The sequence below is a fragment of the Pan troglodytes genome, chromosome 5 (assembly GCF_028858775.2).
Source record: "Pan troglodytes isolate AG18354 chromosome 5, NHGRI_mPanTro3-v2.0_pri, whole genome shotgun sequence".
In the NCBI taxonomy this organism is placed as follows: Eukaryota; Metazoa; Chordata; class Mammalia; order Primates; family Hominidae; genus Pan; species Pan troglodytes.
The window spans coordinates 170,978,584-171,004,896 of NC_072403.2; the positions used below are offsets into that span (position 1 = coordinate 170,978,584).

At 38.6% G+C, this 26,313-nt stretch overlaps 1 protein-coding gene across 3 annotated transcripts in view; it reads right to left on the reverse strand.

Moving 5' to 3' along the window:
• Nucleotides 1-535: 535 nt before the first annotated feature.
• RSPH3 (radial spoke head 3) overlaps nt 536-26,313 on the reverse strand; it is a 52,976-nt gene continuing 27,198 nt past the window's right edge. The window contains exon 9 of one of the 3 annotated variants that reach the window (XR_010157801.1): nt 536-1,243. The gene's annotated coding sequence lies outside the window, so the exon portion shown is untranslated. Of the gene's footprint in view, nt 1,244-23,317; nt 23,336-24,096; nt 26,114-26,313 lie in introns of those variants that run through there. The other 2 variants (XR_010157803.1, XR_010157800.1) reach the window with 2 other exon arrangements.

The following is a 26,313-nucleotide window of genomic DNA, read 5'->3' on the forward strand; positions in this document are numbered from 1 at the left end:
TATAATTAATAGTAATATATTAATATAATATAGTATATAAATATAATATATAATTATATATGTGCATATATACATATATTTGTATGTTATATATGTATATATTTATATATAAATATGTATTTATGTTTGTATATATTTATATAAATATACATTTATATATAAATACATATATACATATAAACATATATATATTTACATATAAATATATTTATATGTATATATTTAAATATATATAAATGTATACTTATACATTTATATATTATATACAAACATTTATATACATTTTATATATATTTATATATTTTGTGATTTTTTTATCACACTAGAAAACTGATCAATTAAAACAGAAAACTCCTATTTAAACTTGAAGCTTTACTACTTCAGTAATTTTATCATATAATACTATTTTAACATTGTAATAACATTGTAATATTTGCTTTGGCCAATACTGCCTGAAAGTAAACTCATGGCTATATTCTTAAAACCTAGATATGTCCTAAATTTCTGAATAAAAAGGGATAGACTATTGCTTTTTATAGAATTTTATACTTTTTGTAAAAAGATTCACCAAAGTAAATAAGATACACTTTGACTATATTTATTTTAATTATAAGAAGACACTTTTTGGGCATTTTCCTTCCAATCTACATGGACTCTCATCCATTCTTCTGAGCACTTAGTGCAGCAGATGGCTAGAGGGCATGGATGGGGTCAGCTACACCTATGTTCCCCTGAGAATCACACGAGCTAGTCCCTAGTCTGTCTTCTTTGGGGGTTTAGAGATTGGCAGGGACTGCTAGGGTCTGGTAGCATCACCTAATTCACTGGGTCCAATTTCCATTTTTCTTTAGTATGAGGGACTATATTGTGGGTCAAATGAGAAGAAGAAACGAATGTGTATGAAAGAACCCAGAGAAGAAACAGTGCTCGGTGGTTTTCAAGTTTTCAACTCTGGCTGCACTTTTCGCTAACTTGGGCAGCTTTGAAACCGTGATGCCTGGACTCCGCCCCAGCGCAGCTGAATCACAGTTTGCATTCATTGCACAAAGTATTGTTTAGAAGGTGCTTTTAGGAGTATCTTGCAGTGATCTCATAGGGCTGAGGAAGTTTGCCCATGCAGGGAGGCAGGACTTGCTTCATTTTCAAGAGACGCGGAAGTCGGGCAGCAACCTTCCCTGTTAGTTCATTGTTGTGTTTTTAGTCACAAAACAGGTCTTGGTGCATAATAAGTCTAAATAAATATCTGTTGAATAAATAAATGACAAAGTATAAAGACTAAGCTGTGTTTTCTCCTCATGGTAGGGATATGCACTCTAGGTTCTCTCTTCAAATGTGCAGCAGATTTCTCTTTAGCCATTCCACTCGCAAACTGGCACCTGTCTGACAGGCGATGTCTTAAGTCTTTTCTTATTGAACGCTATTTTATTTCTTGATGTTTATTATGGAAAGAGTAGATGATGTTTCATGTATTATTTTCTGATTAATAAATGAAAATTAGATTTTATGTTATGTTAAAATAACGTTAAGAGATTTTACTGAATAATCTATGTTTCGAGTAGATAAATTAACCGCAAAATAAAACCATTTTCATTTACCCTTTCTTCCCATCCAGAAATCAAAATGTTGTGGTCAAAAAGTTCCTGATGCAAAGGATGAAGACTGGTCTTGGATAAAATCAATGTCCTGGGATACAGATACACAAAATATAAAAATCTCATAGGGCACTGAAGACATCTATGACACTGACCACAAGTGTGATCTTCCATGGTCCCAACTTTCAGAAACGGAAGAATGACCCGGCTGAGGGAGTTCAATGGGACTATGTTAACTGACATATTCCAATAGAAAGAAACGTATGATGCTTTAACAACTTACATGAACATTATTAAAGTAATGGCTAATACTTTATCCATGAATGATACTGAAGTGATTCCATGCTGTAATATAAGGATTTGCTAAAATTACATTATAATTTATAATGTTACATCATATATACATATTTTACTCATCTGTAATTTTGTTAGAAATAATTTTAGCAGTTACTTCACAAGAAATGAAAAGTATTAGAAATAAAAAATTTGTATATTCATGAGTGCTTTGTGTAGTTTTCCTTTAAGGTACTATATAGATAGCTTTCACTGACTATTAAATTTTTTTTCCCAAATAGAGGAAATTATACACACACACACGCAAAATTTCCTTAGCACTTAGCACTTGGCACACTTAAGTGTCTGGTACAGATGTGTGTGTGTATATAAAATCAGAAGTAGATGAGCCATTTCAGGGATATTTTATTGCCTATACTAATTGAAAAATGGGGCCTGAAATTTTAAGTTTGGAATGATAAATTTTCTTTAGCATTAGGGACTTGGATTAGGAAAAATCCAAGCATACAACTTTTTGGCTACTACTACTGCTGAAAAAACAAAAGAATCACATACATAGACAGTGTTCTCTTGCAACATTCTGGGAAGACTATGACATTCTCGTATCATGTAAACCGTTACTCCATTTTCTTTACTTATGTGGAAGTAGCTCTATAACTAATTAAATCTTGTGTGAAATGTGTGAATGCAGTCACTTCTTTCTTTTTTTTGAGATGGAGTCTTGCTCTGTCGCCCAGGCTGGAGCGCAGTGGCACGATCTTGGCTCACTGCAAGCTCCAACTCCCGGCTTCACACCATTCTCCTGCCTCAGCCTCCTGAGTAACTGGGACTACAGGCACCCGCCACCATGCTCAGCTAATTTTTTTGTATTTTTAGTAGAGATGGGGTTTCACCATGTTAGCCAGGCTAGTCTTGAACTCCTGACCTCGTGATCTGCCCGCCTTGGCCTCCCAAAGTGCTGGGATTACAGGCGTGAGCCACTGTGCCTGGCCAGTCACTTCTTATTTTACTTTTTTTTTTTGAGACAAGGTCTTGCTCTGTCACTCAGGCTGGAGTGCAGTGGTGGTATCATAGCTCACTACAGCCTCAAGCTCCTGGGCTCAAGAGAACCACCTGCCTCAGCCTCCCAAGTAACTGAGACTACAGGGGTGTGCCACCATGCCTGGCTAATAAAAGAAAAACATTTTTTATTTGTATTTTTTTCAAAGCCAGGGTCTCACCATCTTGCCTAGGCTGGCCTTGAACTCCTGGGCTCAAGTGATCCTCCTTCCTGCCTTGGCCTCCCAAAGTGCTGGGATTACAGGCGTGAGCCACTGTGCCTGCCCCTACAGTGATTTTTTAAAAAAGTAAATCCTCCCTTCTATTCTACCATGTATTTCTTCAGTTTTCCTCCAATTTTTTTGACCATGTCATCTGTTTCCTCCAATGTCTCCTCTTCCTTCCTTCTCCTTCAACTGCATTCTCATTGACCTGAGAATTTCTCTACTCTTTCAATTTCTGAGGTCTCATTCATTTTTCAGTGTTCAGTTCTCAGATGATGTCCCAAAACCCATCCAGTTTCTCAGGCCCTGACTCTTCTTTGCCACCCCGACAGCTTATATCTACACCCCAGAAGCTGATTCTCCATGGCTGGAGCTGACCAGATTCCAGATCACAGTCACCACACTCCCACCCTGCTAACTGGCTGCTCCTCTCTCTTCCCTGTTCCTATCACAAGCATCGATATTCTTCAGTCTCCCACGGGCTCTACTCCTAAGCAGGGAGGCCCTCAAGGGCTATTCCTGCATTGTTCTGTACTAGAGTGTGAGCTTCATGCGGGCAAGGCTCAGGTCTGTTGTGATCAATGCTGTCAGCCCAGGGTCTAGAGCAGTAGTGCCCAGGATGGAACAAACATGCAGCGTGAATTTTTGTACAAATGACATGAACAGCTCCATCTATTCATGACATACCACATACCTTTGCTTTGCCACATGGATTTTAAAAATATATTAAAGTAGAAAATTATCTCAATAGATGCAGAAAAAGCCTTCGATAAAATTCAACACCCTTTCATGCTAAAAACGCTCAATAAACCAGGTACTGATGGAACGTATCTCAAAATAATAAGAGCTATTTATGACAAACACGCAGCCAATATCGTACTGAATGGGCAAAACCTGGAAGCATTCCCTTTGAAAACCAGCACAAGACAAGGATGCCCTCTCTCACCACTCCTATTCAACATAGTGTTGGAAGTTCTGGCCAGGGCAATCAGGCAAGATAAATAAATAAAGGGTATTCAAATAGGAAGAGAGGAAGTCAAATTATCTCTGTTTGCAGATGACACAATTGTATATTTAGAAAACCCCATTGTCTCAGCCCAAAAACTCCTTAAGCTGATAAGCAATTTCAGCAAAGTCTCAGGATACAAAATAAATGTGCAAAAATCATAAGCATTCCTATACACCAATAATAGAGAGTCAAATCATGAGTGAACTCCCATTTATGATTGCTACAAAGAGAATAAAATACTTAGGAATAAAACTTAAAGTGATGTGAAGGACCTCTTCAAGGAAAACTACAAACCATCGTTCAAAGAAATAAGAGAGGACACAAACAAATGGAAAAAAATTCCATGCTCATGGATAGGAAGAATCAATATTGTAAAAATGACTATACTGCCCAAAGTAATTTATAGATTCAACGCTATTTCCATCAAGCTACAATTGACTTTCTTCACAGAATTAGAAAAAACTACGTTAAATTTCATATGGAACCAAAAAAGAGCCCATATAGCCAAGCAAAAAGAACAAAGCTGGCGGCATCATGCCACCTGACTTCAAACTATACTACAAGGCTACAGTAAAAAAACAGCTTGGTACTGGTACCAAAACAGATATATAGACCAATGGAACAGAACAGAGGCCTCAGAAATAACACCACACATCTACAACCATCTGATCTTTGACAAACCTGACAAAAACAAGCAATGGGTAAAGGATTCCCTATTTAATAAATGGTGTTGGGAAAACTGGCTAGCCATATGCAGAAAACTGAAACTGGACCTCTTCCTTACACCTTATACAAAAATTAACTCAAGATGGACTAAAGATTTAAATGTAAGGCCTAAAACCATAAAAACCCTAGAAGAAAACCTAGGCAATACCATTCAGGACATAGGCATGGGCAAAGACTTCATGACTAAAACACCAAAAGCAATGGCAACAAAAGCCAAAATAGACAAATGGAATATAATTAAACTAAAGAGCTTCTGCACAGCAAAAGAAACTATCATCAGAGTGAACAGGCAACCTACAGAATGGGAGAACATTTTTGTAATCTATCCATTTGACAAAGGGCTAATATCCAGAATCTACAGGGAACTTAAACAAATTTACAAGAAAAAAACAACCCCATCAAAAAGTGGGCGAAGGATATGAACAGACACTTTTCAAAAGAAGACATTTATGCAGCCAACAAACATTTAAAAAAAAGCTCATCATCACTGGTCATTAGAGAAATGCAAATCAAAACCACAATGAGATACCATCTCATGCCAGTTAGAATGGCGATCATTAAAAAGTCAGGAAACAACAGATGCTGGAGAGGATGTGGAGAAATAGGAACACTTTTACACTGTTGGTGGGAGTGTAAATTAGTTCAAACATTGTGGAAGACAGTGTGGCAATTCTTCAAGGATCTAGAACTAGAAATACCATTTGACTCAGCAATCCCATTACTGGTTATACACCCAAAGGATTATAAATTATTCTAATATAAAGATACATGCACACGTATGTTTATTGCAGCACTATTCACAATAGCAAAGACTTGGAAACAACCCAAATGCCTATCAATGATAAACTGGATAAAGAAAATATGCCACATATACACCATGGAATACTATGCAGCCATAAAAAAAGAATGAGTTCATGTCCTTTGCAGGGATATGGATGAAGGTGGAAACCATCATTCTCAGCAAACTAACACAGGAACAGAAAACCAAACACCACATGTTCTCACTCATAAGTGGGAGTTGAACAATGAGAACAATGAGGGCATGGGGTGGTGAACATCACACACTGGGGCCTGTCGGTGAGTGGAGGCAAGGAGAGGGATAGCGTTAGGAGAAATAAGTAATGTAGATGACGGGTTGATGGGTGCAGCAAACCACAATGGCACATGTATACCTATGTGACAAACCTGTACGTTCTGCATATGTATCCCAGAACTTAAGTATAATTAAAAAAAAGAAAAAAGAAAATAATAACCAATATTTGTGGATCACTGTTTTCTGCATTTGATACTTATCTGCTTTATTTCTTACAAAAACCTTATGATGAGGCAGAGGGAACATATTGTTAAATTTCCACTTTAGAAATGTTAAACTGAGACTCGATGGGCAAGTAATGAGTCTAATTTCTTCACCTGAATTTGGTTTCATCTTCTCTTAACTTCTTACAGACTTTGCTTCATCTAGAATCTCCTATTGGCTTTGTCTCATGTGACTGTCCCCTGCTTTCAACTCCCACTCTCTCAATGGCTTACTCTCTCTTGCCTAACAATTGGAATATTGTACTAATTAACCTCTTATTTCCTTTTTCTTTTTTTCTCTTTTTTTTTTTTTTTTTTTTTTGAGACAGGGTCTTGCTTTGTCACCCAGGTTGGAGTACAGTGACCTGATCTCGGTGCACTGCAACCTCTGCCTCCCAGGCTTAAGTGATCCTCCTGTCTCAGCCTCCCGAGTAGCTGGGACCACAGGCTAGTGCCACCATGCCCTGATTCTTGTATTTTTTTGCAGAGACAGGGGTCTCACTATGTTGCCCAGGCTGGTCTCGAACTCCTGGGCTCAAGCAATCCACCCGTCTTGGGATTACAAGCATGAGCTACCATGCCTGGCCCTATTTCCATTCTTAACAAAATTCTATTTTATACTTCTACCAGAATTACCTTCAAAAAATACAAATTTGATGTCATTCTTCTTAAAAACTACAATAGTTTCCCTGACCTCCCAGAAGATTTCATCTTTTCCCAGACATGGTAATACAGAAACTAGAATAAAACAATTTCTATAATCCAGATTGAAGAGTAATGAAAAAATAATTTGGTACAAGAAATTTTCAATTAGCCTTCACAGGGTTTCAGTATCTTTTGAAAGTAACATGTATTGGCCGGGCGCAGTGTCTCATTCCTATAATCCCAGCACTTTTGGAGGCCGAGGCGGGTGGATCACCTGAGGTTGGGAGTTCGAGACCAGCCTGACCAACATGGTGAAACCCTGTCTCTACTAAAAATACAAAATTAGCCGGCCGTGGTGGCACATGCCTGTAATCCCAGCTACTTGGGAGGCTGAGGCAGGAGAATCGCTTGAACCCGCGAGGTGGAGGTTGCAGTGAGCCGAGATTGTGTCATTGCACTCCAGCCTGGGCAACAAGAACAAAACTCCATCTCAAAAAAAAAAAAAAAAAAAAAAAGAAAGTGACATGTATTTTTCCATATAACAATTTGAAAGACACAAGCTTCAAATGGCATTCATTTTATGTGTGTAGAGGTATTATAGTAATAGTTAATACAGCTATGCATAAGATGTACTTAGGGCTGATGTGTCTAGCTAGCTAAAGGCAATACTGCTTATTACTATTGCTCTCATATTAAAAATTAACATTTTGTGAAACACACACAATGCACTAGAATGGCCTTGGTTAAACCATCAGGCGGAGCCAGTCTACAGATAATGCTGCCTCAATTCCTAGATGTCGTGGAAATAAAACTCTTAATGTTTTATTACTTCATCGTCTGAAGTTAAACAAGTCCTACAGGAGGATAACAGTAGGCCAGAGTCATAACATTGCTCTATGTAATGTCAGCACACTGATGCTAAATTCTTTTTTTCTTTTCTTTGAGACAGGGTCTCACTGTGTCGCCCAGGCTGGAGTGCAGTGGCATGATCAGAGCTCACTGCAGCCTGGACCTCCCAGGCTCAAGCAATCCTCCCTCCTCAGCCTCCCCAGTAGCTGGGACCACAGATGTGTGCTACCACAACTGGCTAATTTTTTGTAGAGATGAAGTTTCGCCTTGTTGCCCAGGCTTGATGCTAAATGATGCTACTGCCAAACCCAGCATGGTGATGGCTTTCCTGTATCTCATTTGAACTCATGAACGTATGTAATTCTCTTATGTTCAGCTGTCAAGGAACTTACATTTTATTGTATCTTTTTTTTCTGGGAGAATCTTTTAGCTACCACCACTTTATATTTATAAAATCCCATTCTTGTTTTCTGTGAGATTTTTAAAAACAAGATAACCAGACGTAACTCTATGAAGATAAATTATGGGTGAAAACTCTTTCAACTAAATTAATTCAATATAGTGTTGTGCAAAATGCTATGCATTCCTGTCATTTGGGGGAGGTGTTTAAATTTCTCAAGACCCTTCCTAAATGAAATCAGTATAAAAGATGTGAAATCATTACTTCATATTTTCTATCAGTAGCTTCAGTTATAATTCAGGGACCCACTAAGATACTGCTGGCTGCCAAAGTTTACCAAAGCAAGGAGGCAACCCGGTCATATTATCTATTTAGAAACTCAATGCTCTATAGGTGGCACTCCTTTCCTGTTATGTTTGGATAAAGAGAAATGATTGTGAAATAAAGAACAAAAGAAATTAAAAAGGGTAGCAATGTATGAGAAGATAAGTGATTGTGAAACAAAGAATGTAAGAAAGTAAACAGAGTAGCAATGTATGAAAATTTCACCTTCATAGCATTTACTTAATACATTTTATTCCTACATAACTAGATTATTGAACAAACTGGACTTGAGAGGAGGCAGGCAGGACACAACCTTATTTTTCCTTCCACTGACTCTTTAAGCCCAATCTGTGGACTTGTTTCTTTGCCTCTTGGATGAAATGTTGGGCAGATTCCACAGCTTTTCTGGTTACTTTTTAAAAACACTGTGAAATTCATAATGTAAAATTTAACCATCTTAACAATTTCTAAGTGTACAATTCAGTAGTGTTAAATATATTCATATTATTGTGCCACCAATCTCTAGAAGTGTTTCATCTTGCAAAACTGAAACTCTAAACACATTAAGCAACAACTTCCTGTTTCTCCTCCCTTCCAGCCCCAGCAATCACCATTCTACTTTCTGTCTCTATGAATTTGACTACTCCAGATATCTCATATAAGTGGTATCATATAGTAGTCATCTTTTTTGTGAGTGGCTTATTTCACTTAACATGATGCCTTCAAGTTTTATCCATATTGTAGCATTTGTCAGAATTTCCTTCATTTTTAAGGCTGAATAATATTCCATGGTGTGCATATACCATATTTTGTTTATTCGTTCATTCATGCATGGATACCTGGGTTGCTTCCACCTCTTGGCAATTGTGAATAGTGTTGCTATGAACATGGGTATACAACCATCTCTTCAAGATCTTGCTTTCAATTATTTTGGATATATACCCGGAAATGAGATTGTTGGATCATATGGTAATTCTGCTTTGAATTTTTTGAGGAACCATCATGCCATTTTCCATAGGGGCTGCACCATCTTGCATTCCAACGACAGTGTACAAGGGTTCCAATTGTCCCGCGTTCTCATGAACACTTATTTTGTATTGTGTTTTGGGTGGTAGCCATCCTAAATGGTATATGGTGATATCTCATTGCAGTTTTGATTTGCATTTTTCTAATGATTGGTGATGTTGCATATCTTTTCATATGCTTGTTGGCCATCTGTATATCATCTTTGGAGCAATGTCTATTTAATTCTTTTGTCCATTTTAAATTTGGGTTATTTTGCTCTTGTCGTTATTGTTGAGTTGTAGGAATTCTTTATGTATTCTGGGTATTAACCCCTTTTCAGATTTATGACTGGCAAATATCTTCTTCTATTCCACAGGTTGCCTTTTCACTCTGTTGAATGTGTACTTTGGTACACAGAAGTCTTAAATTTTGATGGAATCCAATTTGTATATTTTTACTTTTGTTGCCTGTTTCTGGTCATGTTTAAGGTACTAGAACCTCTAGTTAAATAACCGAGTCTAATACAGTGCAATAGTCAAAACTCTGGACACTCCACCAGTTGGAAACCTCTCCCTCCCGCATCCAGCCAGCTTCAGATTGGACGATCTGTGGTGGAGTGGCAGAGGGCTGGCGCTGGGATGCCTGGCTTTTCCTCTTTTCTCCAAATTGCTCTCAACTTGTTGCAGGTGCTTGTTGTTTCTGACCCCTCTGTTAGAAGGTGTTGGGCCCAGGGAGAGCAAGAATCTGCAGAAGTGGTGCACCCGTGATCTACTCTCAGGGTCCTCTAGATGGTGGGTATCAAATCTTGGTTCTTCCTCTCAAAGAGAACTTTTGAGGGTTCCTCAAAGAACCCATGAGGGAGCTGGCTGTAGCTCTTCTGAAGCCATGCACTGATCAAAAGAAGTGTGCCTGACATTAGTGGTCAGGGACAGCAAGTCCTTTCGGGTCTTCGAGCTGGTGTGAGAAGTATCTGATGCTGTACTGCTGCTGGCCCTTGGTGCACCAGGCAGCCATGCCATGTCTGGCACTTTTGCCTGTGAGATGCCCAAAGGCTCATGTTAGTGGGAAACATGAGCAATGGCAGGCTGGTTGTGTGGGAGGTGAAGGCTGAGCAGTCCTGCTGTAGACTGACCTGAGGGAGTCCAAATGCTCCTGCTACTGTGGCTTGTCTTTTACTACGTGGTGTATGAACCCACTAGTTGTTTTTTGGTGGTATATTACATTTTGCGGTAGCAATTAACTCCAGCTCCAAGGAACACAGGTCGAACTCCTGAGCTCTCCCCTTGAAGCTTCTTTCCCGCCTAGACACTGTGTGGTACACCAGTATCTCCAGAACAAGCGCCACCCCTGGTCTCCCTGCACTCCCTGTCTACAGCGTCATGCTGGGCGGGGCCTAGTGCTCACAGCCTGCTATCTCTCTGCAGGGCCTCGCAGTTGGTGCCTTTCTTAGGATGTAGCAGTACCAGGTGCTACTGCATGGTTCTCAGCCTCTAGGGCCTTGGCTTCCCCTGAGAAGGGAGTCCCGTTTAAACATCCTGTTGGGCGCGGTGGCTCACGCCTGTAATCCCAGCACTTTGGGAGGCTGAGATGGGTGGATCACTTGAGGTCAGGAGTTTGAGACCAGCCTAGCCAACATGGCAAAACCCTGTCTCTACTAAAAACACAAAAATTAGCTGGCTGTGGTGGCGTGCGCCTGTAATCCCAGTTACTTGGGAGGCTGAGGCAGGAGAATCGCTTGAACTCGGGGGATGGAAGTTGCAGTGAGCTGAGACTGCACCATTGCACTCCAGGCTGGGTGACAGAGTGAGATTGTCTCAAAAAAAAAAAAAAAAAAAACAGTTACCTGACTATATTACAGAGAACAAAGAAAACTAAAACAAGTAGCAGTTTAAAAATGAGGCACTAGTGAAATTACTTGATAAAAATACCTCTGAAAAAAAATTTTAGGTACTTTATTTATTATTTATTTATTATTGTTATTATTTGAGATGAAGTCTCACTCTGTCGGCCAGGCTGGAGTGCACTGGTGTGATCTCGACTCACTGCAACCTCCACCTCCCGGGGTTCAAGTGATGGGCCTGCCTCAGCCTCTTGAGTAGCTAGGACTACAGGTGCATGCCACCACGCCTGGCTAAGTTTTGTATTTTAGTAGAGATGGGGTTTCACCATGTTGGCCAGGTTGGTCTCAAATTCCTGACCTCAGGTGATCCACCTGCCACAGTCTCCCCAAGTGTTGGGATTACAGGTGTGAGCCACTGCGTCTGGCCATAATTTTAATAATAGTATCTGAAATAATGTATCTTATTAACCCATCTTATAACAAGTGACTCAATACTGAAATTCAAGCAAAACCAACGTCATGATGTCTTAGTCTGTTTTCTGTTACTTACAACAGATGACCTGAAACTGGATGATTTATTCAAAAGAGGAATTTATTTCTGACAGCTCTGAAGGCTGAGAAGCTCAAAGTTGAGGGGCTGCATCTGGTGAGGGCCTTCTTCCTGGTGGGAACTGTGCAGAATCCTGAGGTGACAGGGCATCACATGATGTGCTGGCTCAGTTCTCTTTCCCCTGCTTAGAAAGCCACCAGTCCCACTTTTGTGACATCCCATTAATCAATCAACCCATGAATCCTTGCGTGGGTTAATCTATTAATGAGGGCAGAGCCCTCATGACCCAATCACCCCTTAGAGAGCCCCCACCTTTTAATACTGCCACATTGAGGATTGAGTTTTAGAGGGGAATGCTACAATTCCACCCCTGGTCCCCCAAAACTCATTTCCTTCTCACATTCATTCTACTCCCATAGTTCCAAAGTCTGAACTAATTCCAGCACAAAATTCCAGTTCAAAGTCCAGAGCCTCACTTGTGAGCCTGTGAAACCAAAACTAGCTCTCTTCTTCCAAGATACAGCGGTGGTACAGGCATTAGACAGACATTCCTATTTCAAAAGAGAGAAATAGGCAAAAAGAGAGGAGTAATAGGCCCCAAGCAAGCCCAAGACCCAGCAAAGAAGACGTCAAATCTTAAAGCTGGAGAATAGTCTCTTTTGACTCCATGTGCCACCTGCTGTACACACTGGGGCAGAGGTTGGGGCCCTAAGGCTTCAGGCAGCTGCCCCCACCCCCTGGCTTTGCTGGGTGCAGTCCCTGTGGCAAAGCGCCTGAAGCTTTGCCATGCAGGTGCTGCATGCTGCTGGGGACTCCACCGCCCTGGGGTCCTGGTGGTGGTCCCGCTCCCATGGCTCCACTAGCAGCCCTGGTGGGGACTCCCTGTAGCAGCTCTGACTCCACATTTCTGCTAGCATTACTCTAGTGAGGGCTCTCTGCAGTGACGCCATCCCTGAACATGTCTCTACCTGGCTTCTAGGCTTTCAGCCACATCCTCTGAAATCTAGGTAGAGGCTGCCAATCCTCCGCAGCTATTGCTTTCTGCAAGCCTGCAGAATTAGCATCATGAGACACCATCAAGGCTACAGCTTGTATCTTCTTGAGCAGCGGGTTGATCCACACCTGGGACTACTTGAGCCACAGCTGGGGCAGCTGAGAAGCACCTCACCAGAATCTGGTTAGCAGGGTCCTGAGGTGGCCCTGGGGAGGGAGTCTGTGGAAGGTGTCTTGGGCTCATCTCTGCCCTCATAGGCCTCTGGGCCTGTAACAGCGGGGAAGCCTCAAAGGTCTTTAAAATGGCTTTGCGGTCTTTCTTTCATTGTTTTGAGAAGAAGCACCTGGCTTCCTTCTAGCTGTGCTAATCTCTTTGGCAAGAGGTCGCCGTGCTACATCCTTGATTTCCTCTTCTAAACATGCTTTTTCACTTTTTTTGAGGAAGGGTCTCACTCTGTTGCTCAGGAATGCAGTGGTGTGATCATGGCTCACTGCAGCCCCCTAGGCTCTGGTGATCCTACCACCTCAGCCTCCTGAGTAGCTGGGACTACCAGTAGCTGTGCACCACCACACCCAGCTATTTTTTTTATTTTTTGTAGAGGTGGGGTTTTGCCATGTTGTGCAGTCTGGTCTCAAACTCCTGGACTCAAGTGATCTGCCTGCCTCAGCCTGCCAAAGTGCTGGGATTACAGGCGTGAACCACTGTGCCCAGCCATTTTTCACTCTTTATATGGCCAGGCTGAGAATTTTCCAAATCTTTCTGCTTTGCTTTTCTTTTGGTTATAAATTCTGTCTCCAAGTCATTTTTTCCCCTCTCACAGCTTAATGTTAGCAATTAAAAGTAGCCATGTAGCAGCCTGAATGATTTTCTGCTTGGATATTTCTTCCACAGATACCCTAGTTCATCACTTTCAAGTTTGCTCTTCCACAAAGCCCTCAGACATGGACACGGTTCAACCAAGTTGGTTTTTTTTTTTTTTCTAATTTATAAAAAGGATAGCCTTTACTCTAGGTTCCAAGAGAGTTCCATTTGAGACCTTGTCAGAATGGCCTTCATTGTCCAAATTTCTATCAGTATTCTGGTCATGATCACTTAAACAATCTCTAGTGAGTTCCAAACTTTCCTTAGTCGTCTTGTCGTCTAAGCCTTTACCAGAATGAATTGAAGGCTTTTTCTGGACTTGGCCTGCTCCTCCAAATGCTTCCGGCCTCTGCCCTTACTTTCACGTTTTCAGGTATTCATTATTAGCAACAGCCCCACTTCTGATACCAATTTTCTTAGTCCATTTTCTATTGCTTATAACAGAATACCTGAAACTGGATAATTTATAAAGAAAAGAAATTTATATATATTGATGATAATTGCTTTCCAGAAAGATCGTGAGGGCCTTGTTGCTGGTGGGGACTCTTTGCAGGGTCCCAAGGTGGTGCAGGGCATCACATGGCAAGTGGTCTGAGTGTGCTAGTTCAGGTCTCTCTTGCTGTTCTTATGAAGCCACCAGTGCCACTCCTGTGATAACCCATTAATCACTTAACTCATTAATCCATTGATCCATGTGTGGATGAACCCATACATGAGGGCAGAGCTCTCATGACCCACCACCTCTTAAAGGTCCTGCCTCTCAAAACTGCCACACTGGGGATTAAGTTTCCACATGAGTTGAGGGAACAAACATTCAAACCATAGCGCATGGGAAAGGCATAAGAGTCAGGTTAACACAAAAATATTACTAGCTGTATGAAAAAAGCAAACTAAATTGTTGGTCATTTGGGCAACCATTGTTTGTAAACAAAAATGCAACTTATGAGATGAATGATAAACCTGGGTATCTGCAAATCAAGAAGTTAGAAAAATTTGGAAAACTACTAGATGAATTGAGCTTAATATAAGAGTTCCTATGACCCCTGGTCTGTTTAGCAATGCCTTCTTAGGGCTATGTCAGTCACTGGCCTCTTAGTACTCATGGCTGAAACAGTATGAGATGCTGATGGAACAGAAAATGAGGCACCTTTTGAATTTAGGGGGTAAACTGAGAATTTAGGGTCAACTTGACTAGGACTCATTCTCTGCAGATTGGTCTTCCAGAGATGGAGCTGGCCTCCCATGGAATAGGACCACTGGGTTCTGAAATATGCACCACAGATACTAGCTAGAATTGAGTACCTAAGGCAGTGAAGTTAATCATGATAGAATGCTGAGTGGCAGATCAGAGTTGGAAACTACTGATCTACCAGGTTACATAGTTAAAATTATAAGACTTGGCTCCTAGACTCTGACCATGCCACGGGAAGGCCTGGTACTCCCCCTGTCATGTAGCTGATCACGTTTATGTAAGAATACAAGGCTGAAGTCCCTTTTCTGGAGTCTAATATCCAGCTCTTCTCAGTCAACGTGAGCCACCCACCTGTGGGGGGGCAATGGGAAACTCTGCACTTGCAATTGTTCTTGTCTTGGTAAGTTTAGGCCTGGTGTGTGCTGCAAGGACACTGGAGCCCTGAGAAAGGCTTCTTAAAGTGGGGACTCCTAAGCTGAGTACTTAAGGATGAGAAATTTGCTAGGTAGGCAAATGGTTTGTGTGTGTTGTGGAGGTGGAGGGGATGGGAACAGCAGGTGGGTATATCAGATATCATTTGGTTCTTTCATTAATCATTTCTCTCTTGAGAAATGATTTCTTTCTTTAATCACCTCTCTCTTGAGAATTCATATTTTTCAACTCATTGAAAGCATATTTTGTTTTACTTCATTGAGGAGAGTTCTAATAGCTGTTTAAAAATCATTGGCTGCTAATTCCAGTATCTGGCACATCTTGGCATCGGACTCAGTTGATTTTGAGAATATGTTTCATTTTCTTGGTTCTTTATATGATAGGTAGTTTTTCTTATTGTATACTGGACCTTATCAATATTAAGTTGTAGAAATTCTGGATTCAGTTAATTTTCTCTCATGATTATGATTTCTTTTGTTTAAGCAGGCAATCGTCTGTGTTTGAGTTGCAATCTCTATTTTTTGGGGTGGCAGCTTCAGTCTCAGTTCAGATATTTTTTCTCTAAATGAGCTGCTTTGAATTTGGTCCATACATACGTGGTTCAAGGGTCACTCGGAAATGTGGGCAGACATGTTTGCTGAAACCTTCTCTTGCTCTTTTGCTTCCAAGATTCTTCCACTTTTTTCAGTGTCCATGATTCCCTAGCTTGGTTTTTTTTTTTTTTTTTAATTTCCCTGGTCAAAAAGACCGCTGTTTTCAATTAGTGTCTCCTCCAAGACCACACACTCCAAATAGACTATATTTAGCCCCAGAACAGAAGCCATAAAAACAGAGAATTTGTACAGCTCCCATCCTCTTTTTCTCTGAGCTTGTCTCCTCCACCCGATTTCGTCTGCTCTGTCCACTCTCCAATTCACTGATGTAGTTGCTTTGGTATTATGTCCAGTGTTTATAGATATTTTCTGTTGGGACTCCTCCAGTTGGGTCTTGTTCTGTCATTACTGGAGGTGAGGTGAAAATTCCTACTATTTATCTTTTAGCATAAAAGATGTGTTATTAAAGAAGGTAAAATCCAACTTACTCAGATTCCACTGACATTGATGGGAGTGTAAAAAGTTGGTACAATCTTTCTGGAAAGCATTTATCATCAATATATATCAAGAGCCTAAAAATGTTCATTATTTGACCTAGTAATCTCACTTGTAGGAATCTGCCAAGGAAAGATTTAAAGACACATTTATGATTGAAAATGTTGTTTATAATTTTAGAAGAGTAAAAAATTAGGAAAGCTTCAATGACCAGCAGTAGGACATCATTAAATCAATAATTGCACTTTAGGTGCTATTTGTAAGGAATACTGAATAATATGGGAAAACACAAAATATATTTAATGATAAAAACAGAAAATAAAATTATATTCATCATCCCAATTTTATGGAATTATAAACATATACATAAAAAGACTGAAAGGCAATATTATAAGTGATAATTCTTACTCAATTTTGGTGGTGAAATTAGGAGAGATCTTTTTTCTTTTTCATAATTTCTCTCCTTCCTCTCTTCCTCCCTCCCTCCCTCCTCTCTCTTTCCTTCCTTCCTTCTCCTTCCTTCCTTTCTTTCTTTCTTTCAGATAGGGTTTCACAGTCTTCCTTCCTTCCTCCCTCCCTCCCTCCCCCCTCCTTCCCCCTTCCCTTCCCTCCCCCTTCTTCCCCCTTCCCTTCCCTTCCCCTCCCCTCCCTTCCTCTCCCTTCCCTTCCCTTCCCTTCCCAGTCTCTTTCTCTTTCCCTCTTCCTTTCTTTCTCCTTCCCTCCCTCCCTCCCTTCTTTCTTTTCTTTCTTTCTTTTTCCCTTTTCTTTTTTCTTTTCTTTCTTTTGATAGGGTTTCACAATGTTGCCTAGGCTGCAGGGCAATGGTGCAATCATGGCTCAACAACTCACTGCAGCCTTGACTTCCCAGGCTCAAGCAATCTTCCCACTTCAGCCTCCCAAGCAGGTGGGACTACAGGCATGTGCCACCAAGCCAGGCTAATTTACAAAATTCTTTTGTAGAGACAGGGTCTCACTCTGTTGTCCAGGCTGGTCTCAAACTCTTGGGCTCAAGCAATCCTCTTGCCTTGGCCTCCCAAAGTGCTGGAATTATGCCATAATTTCTAGTAACTTCCAAATAGCCTCAATAAAATAAAATGGAATAAATAACAATGAAAACAATTTTTAACAGCCATAGATCCCCAAAGTGATATACTAGAAAGTAAATTTTCTACCCCTCCTCTTACCCCTGATAAAAATAACTTTTGCTAGTTATCAGGAATCATTAATATATGTACCCTATTCAAACAATGAGGGAGGTATGGACAAATGTTCCAAGACTTTTGGGTTCCACAGACCAATAACTTTTCAAAAACAATTTTAAGAATGGACAATTAGGGGGAAAAATTCTGAACAACTACTCTTTATTATCTTTAATTTCTCACACCACCCTCTCCTCTAATATAATCTCAGAATAAAGGACAGTTCTTTAATTGGGAAAAACTTATAGTATTGTCTTTATTTTTCAGTTTTTGCCATGGATTGATAGTTTTTGTGGACTGAATCAAATCTAAGGATCAATGGGATTAGATGGATTCTCAAGTCTTTTTCTGTATTGTGATTGTATGGTCTTCAACTCATTTTTAGGACCTGGAGTCCAGATGTGACCAGTGTCATGTCATAAATCATTAACCTTATTTGCTTGAATGAGTGTTCCAATTTCTCCTCATCCTTAATAACTAGTTATTGTCTGTCTTTTTAAATTTTAGCCACCTTAATGGGTATGAAGTAGTTTTGATTTGCAATTCCTTAATGACTAATGTTATTGAACATTTTCCATGTGTTTATTGGCTATTTGTTTAAATTCTTTAGAGAAATGTCTCTTTAAACCCTTTACTCATTTTTAAAATAGGTTGTCATTTTATTGTCGAGTTGTAATTCTTTGTATATTCTGGATAATAAATTCTTTGTTAGATATATGCTTTGATAACATTTTCATCCATTCTCTGAGTTATCTATTCACTTTCTTGATGGTGTCCTTTGAAGCACAAGTTTTAAATTTTGATGAAATCCAATTTATCTTTTCTTCTTTCACCATTTGTGCTTTTGATGTCATATATAAGAAACCATTGTCTAATCCACAGTCACAATGTTTTACTGTTATGTTGTCTTGAGTTCTAGCTCTTACACTTAGGTCTATAATCTATTTGGAGTAAATTTTTGTAAATGGTGTGAAGTGGGATTTGACTTAATTCTTTAGCCTGTGGGTATCTAGTTGTTCCATTACCATTTATTGAAAAGATCATTCTTCCCTTATTGAATGATCTTGAACATATGTCAAAAATTAATTGACCATAGATGTATGGATTTATTTCTAGACTCTGTAGTATTCCATTGATCTATATTTCTATCCTTATCCCTTACCACACAGTTTTGAATACCGTAGCTTTGAAGTTGGGAAGTGTGAGTCCTATAATTTTGTTCTTTTTCAAGATTGTTTGGCTACTAAGGTTCCCCTGTAATTCAATATGGGTTTTAGGACTGGCTTTTCCATTTCCATAAAAAAACTCTGTTGGGATTTTGATTGGTATTGCATTGAATCTGGAGATCACTCTGGGGAGTCCTGCCATCTTTACATCATTAAGTGTCCCAATATGAATATGTAATGTCTTTCCATTTATTTAGGTCTTCTTTAATTTCCTTCATGAGTGTTAAGTAGTTTTCAGTGTACTGTATAAGTCTTGCATCTCTTTGGTTAAATTTATTCTTAAGTATTTAATCCTTTTCAATGCTTTTGTAAATGAGATTGTTTTCTTAATTTCCTTTCAGATTGTTCATTGCCAATGTATAAAAATGCTATTTTTATAAACTATTGATTTTGTGGTCTGCAAACTTGCTGAACTCATGTATTACTTCTAATAGTGTTTTCATAGATTGCTTAAAATTCTGCAACTAAAGATATTTTAATTTTTCCTTTCCAATCCGGATGACTTTTCTTTTTCTTGCCTAAATGCCATGACTAGAACTTCCAGTACAATGTTGAATAAAGTGGCAAGATAAGATGTCTTTGGCTAATTCCTGATCTTATAAGGAAAACATTCAATCTTTCACCGTTAAGTATTATGTTGTGGAATTTTCCTAGATGCCTTGTACAGGATTGAGGAAGTTTCTGTCTGTTCCTAATTTTGTTGACTGTTTTTAATATGAAAGTGTGTTGAATTTGTTAAATGCTGTTTCTGCATCTATTGAGATGATCATGTGGTTTCTGTTATTATATTAATATGGCATATATTCTTTTCTTTTAATTTTATTTTTTAAACTCTTATTTTAGGTTCAGGGTACATGTGCAGATTTGTTATATGGGTAAACTTGTGTAATGAATATAACATATTATATTGATTGACTTTTGGATTTCACAACCTTATATTCCTTGGATAAATCTCACTTGGTCATCCTTTTCGTATGTTGCTAAATTCAGTTTGCTAGTATTTCATTGAGGATTTTTGCATTTATATATTTAAAGGATATTGGTCTACAGTTTTCTTGTGATGTCTTTGTCTGATTCTGGTATTAGGGTAAACTGGTCTCACAGAATGAGTTGGGAACTGTTCCCCTCTTCTTTTTCATAGTTTGTGAAAGTTTGACCTTAATTTTTCTTTAGATGTTTACTAGAATTCATCGGTGAAGCTGTCTGAGTCTGGGGTTTCCTTTGTGGGAAGTTTCAAAAATTAATAATCCAATCTCTTTGTTACAGATCTATTCAGCTTTTCTATTTCTTTTTGAGTCAGTTTTGGTAAATTGTATCTTTCTAGGAATTTGTCAATGTCATCTAAGTTATTTAATTTGGTGGCCTACAATTGTTCATAATATTCCTATAATAATCTTTATTAATGTAGGGCCGGTAAAATATCATTTCCTTCATTCCTAATTTAATAATTTGAGTGTTCTTATTTTTTCTTGGTCAGTTTAGTTTTGGGTTTGTCAATTTTGTTAATCTTTGCAAAAAAACCCCCAAATTTGTGGTTTTAGTGATTTTCTCAATTGTTTTTCTATTCTCTATTTCATTTATTTCTGCTCTAATCTTTATTATTTTCTTTCTTCACTGGCTTTGCATTTATTTTCCTCTTCTTTTCGTTTTTTAAGGTGGGAGTTTAGGTTACTGATTTAGGATGTTTCTTCTGTTTTAAATATAGACTTTCAGAGTTATAAATTTCTGTCTAAGCATTGCTTTAGATGCATCCATGTTTTGGCATGTTGTATTTTTTTTTTTTTAAAGACATGGTCTCACTCTGTTGACAAGCTGGAGTGCAGTGGTATGATCATGCATCACTGTAGCCTTGAACTCCCTGGGCTCAGATGATTCTCCCATCTTAGCCTCTCAAGTAGTTGGTACTACATGCATGTACCACCATGCCTGGCTAATTTTTGTATTTTTTTTTTTTGTAGAAACAGGGTTTTGCCAGGTTGCCCACGCTGGTCTTGAACTCCTCGGCAATCCACTCACCTTGGTTGGGATTACAGGCACGAGCCACAGCATCTGGCCTATTTCTGTTTCTATTCACCTCAAATTACTTTCTAATTTTTCTATGATTTCTCCTTTGAACCATTTATTATTTAGGGGTATATTGTTTAATTTCCACACATTTGTGAATTTCCCAAACTTCTTTTTATTATTGACTTTTAACTTAAATGTATTGTGATTGGAGAACATACATTGTGCAATTTTCACTATTTTAAAATTTACTAAGGCTTATTTTTGGTCTAACATAATCCTGGAGAATGTTCCATGTGCACTTGAGAAGAATGTGTATTCTGTTGTTAAGTATTTCTATAAATGTCTAAGATTAATTAGTTTATAATATATTTCACATCCTCTTTTTCTTTGCTGATCTTCTCCTTAGTCTATCCATTATTGAAAGTGGGGTTTTGAAATATCTATTGCTTTGAGTTGTCTAATACTCCCTTTAATTCTACCACTTTCTGCTTCATGTATTTTGGAGCCCTGTTGTTAGGTGCATATGTGTTTATAATTGTTGTCTTTCTGAAGATTGACCTTTTTATCATAAAATACATTTCTTCACCTCTTGTAACTATTTTTATCTTAAAGTCCATTTTGTCTGAGATTAATGTAGCTACCCCAGCTCTTTTTTGGTTACTGTTTGCATGCCATATCTTTGTCCATCCTTTTATTTTCAACCAATTTGTGTCTTTGAATCTAAAGTGTGTCTCTAATAGTATTGTTGGGTTATTTTTTATAAAAACCGTCATTCTGGCAATCTTTGCCTTCTGGTTAGGGTGTTTAAGCCATTTACTTTTGATTAAATTACTGATAAGCTAGGATTTTAATTTACCATTTTGCTATTTGGATTTTTACATGTCTTATGTATTTTTTGTACCTTTATTCCTCCATTATTGCTCTCTTTTGCATTAAATGGGTATCTTCCAGGAAAAGCTTTTAATACTCTTGTTTCTTTTACTGTTTTTTATTTTTTATTTTTTTGAGATGGAGTCTCACTCTGTTGCTCAGGCTGGAGTGCAGTGGCATGACTTCAGCTCACTGCAACCTCCACCATCTGGGTTCAAGCAATTCTCCTGCCTCAGCCTCCTGAATAGCTGGGATTACAGGCATGTGCCACCATACCTGGCTAATTTTGCGTATTTTTAATAGAGATCGGGTTTCACCATGTTGGCCAGGCTGGTCTTGAACTCCTGACCTCAAGTGATCTGCCCACCTCAGTCTCCCAAAGTGTTGGGATTACAGGTGTGAGCCACCACACCTGGCTATTTTTACTATTTTGTAAAAAGATACTTTCTTAGTAGCTGCTCTGGGGATTACAATTAACATCTTAATTTAAGACAATCTACTTCAGATTAATAGTAATCTAATTTCAAGAGTATACAAAAAGTTTTCTCTAGTATTATTCTGTTCCTTCTCCTTCCTTTGTAGTAGTATTATTATTTATTTATTTATTTACTGTGAAACAGAGTCTTGCTTTGTCACTAGGCTGGAGTGCAGTGGTGTGATCTCGGCTTACTGCAACCTCCATCTCTTGGATTCAAGCAATTCTCCTGCCTTAGCCTCCCGAGTAGCTGGGACTACAGGAGTGCGCCACCACACCCAGCTAATTTTTGTACTTTAGTAGAGACAGGGTTTCACCATGTTGGCCAGGATGGTCTCAATCTCATGACCTTGTGATCCACCCTACAAATTACATCTTTATACATTAGAAGCCCATTAATACAGTTTTATAATGATTGCTTTATGATGTAACTGTCTTTTAAATGACAGAAGAATTACAAAGAAAAGTAAATTTATACTATCAATTATATACATATATACAGTATTTATTGGTGCTCCTTATTTCTTAATGTGGATTTGAATTGCTGTCTAGTATCCTTTCATTTCAGTATGAAGGACTCCCTTTAGTATTTCTTGTAGGGCAGGTGTGCTAATGACAAGTTCTCTCAGTTTTTGATTATATGGGAATGTCTTAATTTCTCCTCATTTTAAAGGACAGTTTTGCTGGATACAGAATTCTTGAATGGCAGTTTTTTCCTTTAGCACTTTGAATATATGATCCCATTGCCTTTTGGCCTTCATGATGTGGGATGAGAAGTCAGCTGTTAATGTTATTGAGGAGCCCATGTACATGAAAAGTAATTTTTGTCTTGCTACTTTCAAGATTCTATTTGTCTCTGTCTCTTGACAGTTTGAGTAGCATATGTCTAATTGTGGATCTCTTGAATTTCTCCTATATGGAGTTCACTGAACATCTTGAATGTGAAGATCAACATTTTTCATCAAATTTAGTAAGTTTTCAAGCCATGATCTCTTCAGATATTCTGCCCCTTTCTCTCTGCTCTCCTCTCCTTCTGGGGATGTGTATGTTGATATGCTTGATGGTGTCCCACAGGTCTCTGAGGCTTTGCTCATTTTTCTTCATTTATTTTTCTGTTCCTCAGAGTGGATTATCTCAATGGACTTAACTTCAATTTCATGGATATTTTCTTCTGCCAGATCAAATTTGCTATTGAGGCCCTGAAGAAAATTTATCATTTCAATTATTGCACTTTTCAATGCCAGAATTTCTATTTGGTTCTTAAAAAATGTTTTCTCTCTCTTAACTGATATTCACATTTGGTGAGACATCTTTCTCATACTTACTTTAATTCTTTAGACATGGTTTTCTTTAGTTCTTTGAATATATAATAGCCAATTAAAGTCTTTGTCTAGTAAGTTAAAAATCTGGACTTCCTTGGGAACAGTTTCTATTGACTGCTTTTTCTGACTGCCATATGTTCCTATTTTTTGCCTGCCTTGTACTTTTTTTTTTTTTTTGCTGAAAATCAAACACTTTAAATAATTATAATGTAGTAACTTTGAAAGTTATATTCTTGTACCACCCGTCCAACTATTGCTGTTTGTTATTCTTTGTTTAATGACTTCTCTGGAAAAATTTTGTAAAATTTGTATTCTTTGTTCCATGTGGCCACTGAAGTCTCTGCTTAGTTAGCTTAGCAGTCAGCTAATGATTAGAGATTTCCTTAAGTGCCCTGAACCAGTAAGTTTTCCATCCTTTGTTGAGTGGCTCTATAAGTGTTGGGCATGCCTTTACTATTTTGGCAGTTTATAGCTCTGTCTTAGCTTTCAATTCCTGGTTGTGCAGATCCTTAAGGTCAGTCAGAAGTGAGTGATTCAGGCCTTCTTAGCTCTTTTCTGGGCATGCATGCAGTCCTACACATGTACCCTATATGTAGTTTCCCAAGAATGTCAAAGCTTTTCTTTTTTTTTCTTTTTTTGAGATGGAGTCTCACTCTGTCACCTGGGCTGGAGTGCAGTGGCGTGATCTTGGCTCACTGCAACCTCTGCCTCCTGGGTTCAAGTGATTCTCCTGTCTCAGCCTCCTGAGTAGCTGGGATTACAGGCACCCGCCACTATGCCTTGCCAGTTTATTTATTTTTTATTTTTAGTAGAGATGGGATTTCATCATGTTGGCCAGGCTGGTCTTGAACTCCTGACCTCGTGATTCACCCGCCTTGGCCTGCCAAAGTGCTGGGATTACAGGTGTGAGAAACGTGCCCAGCCAAATGTCAAAGCTTTTTAAAGCCCCTTATCACCACTGCACTCTCAAGATTTTCAATTTTTTTTTGCCAGTCTCTTATTTGCTCTACCTCAGGCAGCTGTGATGTTAAACAATTGCTGCTGCTTTTTGTTCTTAATGCCTTGATGTCAGGACTTTTGTCACTGAGAAAGCTCTGAGTCAGGTTAAATAAAGACATGCCTCTGTAAATGGGCTTTTCCAGAGAGCTGCCACAGATGCCAAGTAGTGACAACTGTCTGGAGATGCGGTTTTATTGTGGGGGTGGGGAGGCACCAAGCCTTTCTGCTCCTTTCAACATCTCCTAAGCTTCTGTTTCTTGGTTACTGACTTTCAAGGCTACTGTGGAGCTGGGAAGAGCGGGATGGAAACAGGTCAAGTTAAAATGCCGTGAAGCTTATTGTTCTTACTAACATTCAATCATTTTTCTTTAATAAATGTTTGTCATTGTTGCAAGCCGTTGGTTAATTTCTAGAGTTCTGAAAATACTGATTTTGGCAATTATGGCCTGCATTCACATTGCTTTTATGGAGGAACAGATTTTCAGAGATCCTTATTCCACCATTCCAGAGGTGAATTTCTGTATTGTACTTTAATATAAACATGTAGTCAGGACATGCTGAAGAATACTCAATTTTTGCTCCAGACTGCTATACTTTTTGAGTTGCCTATTTTTTCCTGCCATTTCTCTTATGTTAGTGCTATGAGTTTTCCCACAGCAGTCCCTCTTCCCTGGTTAATGTTACTTCTAACATATTGTAGGGCCAATAATGAAATAGCCTAGTTGGTTAGCAACATGTTAAGATAGGCTTGGAGGGTCCACTGCAAAGTCTGTTGACTTCGTGACATTGCAGCTGCTCAAAATTCATTTTGGCTTTTTCTCTCCGATGTCCTGGAAGATATGATTTCTAGGCATTTGAGTTTAGAGAAAGTGATTTGGTGATGGGTGATTGCCGAGTCAGATTACACCTATAGTTGTCTACCTAATTCTGGGAAACATGTTTTAAGAGAAACTTTGACCAAATAGCCATTTAAAAGTAATAGTAACCAGGATGGTGAGTGGGGAAGTTCCGAAACTGTGCCATATGAGGAATAATTGGGAAGAGTGGTGAATCTCATTGGGAGAAAAAAAACTTGGGGGGGATAAAGAAAAATTTATTGGGGTACATGATAGATAGGGCTGATTTGGCAATAAAATCATTTTGTCTCCCTCTACCATAATCATGCCCTCATGATTATGAACAATAAGCAAAGGTTATAACAGGCAGGTTTTGAATCAGTATAGAGAAATTTCTAATAATGAGAACTGTCCAACAATGTTATTGGCTAAGCATCTACCATAGCCCAGGCCTGTGGAGACAAAACCAAGTAAGACAGAATTGCTATCTACAGCAGCTCATAAAGTGAAAACCTCATCCTTAAAGTCATGAAACAAAGACTAACTGACCATCTGTTAAGGATCCTGAATTAGATAGTGAAGTATGTGACAACTAAAGTCCACTCTAAAATGAACATTTTAAGAGTCTGGCACCCCTACAGAGCTGGCAGAGAACTTTAGGGTGAGATAAAATATTCATTGAGAGTCTAGAAGATTCCAAGGAATACAATATATTTTTGAACTGTGCTCACCAAGGTCTTTTATGGTCACGAAATTATGTATGAAGTTGGCAGCAAGTCAACCTTACCTTAGGATTTCACTGACACCTAGTGGTTATAATCTAAAATGTTAAAAGACAACATACAATGATCACAAAAATGTTCGTATTTATAAAAATCATAAATGAATATAGTGATAAAAATTCATTCATTTTGAATTCTCTTTTCAAAAAGAAGTTAAAATTGCTTAAATGGCATCTTATATCTGAAATATTTTTATGCTAAAATTTCAAACTCTTTAACACTTGATTATAAGCAAGCC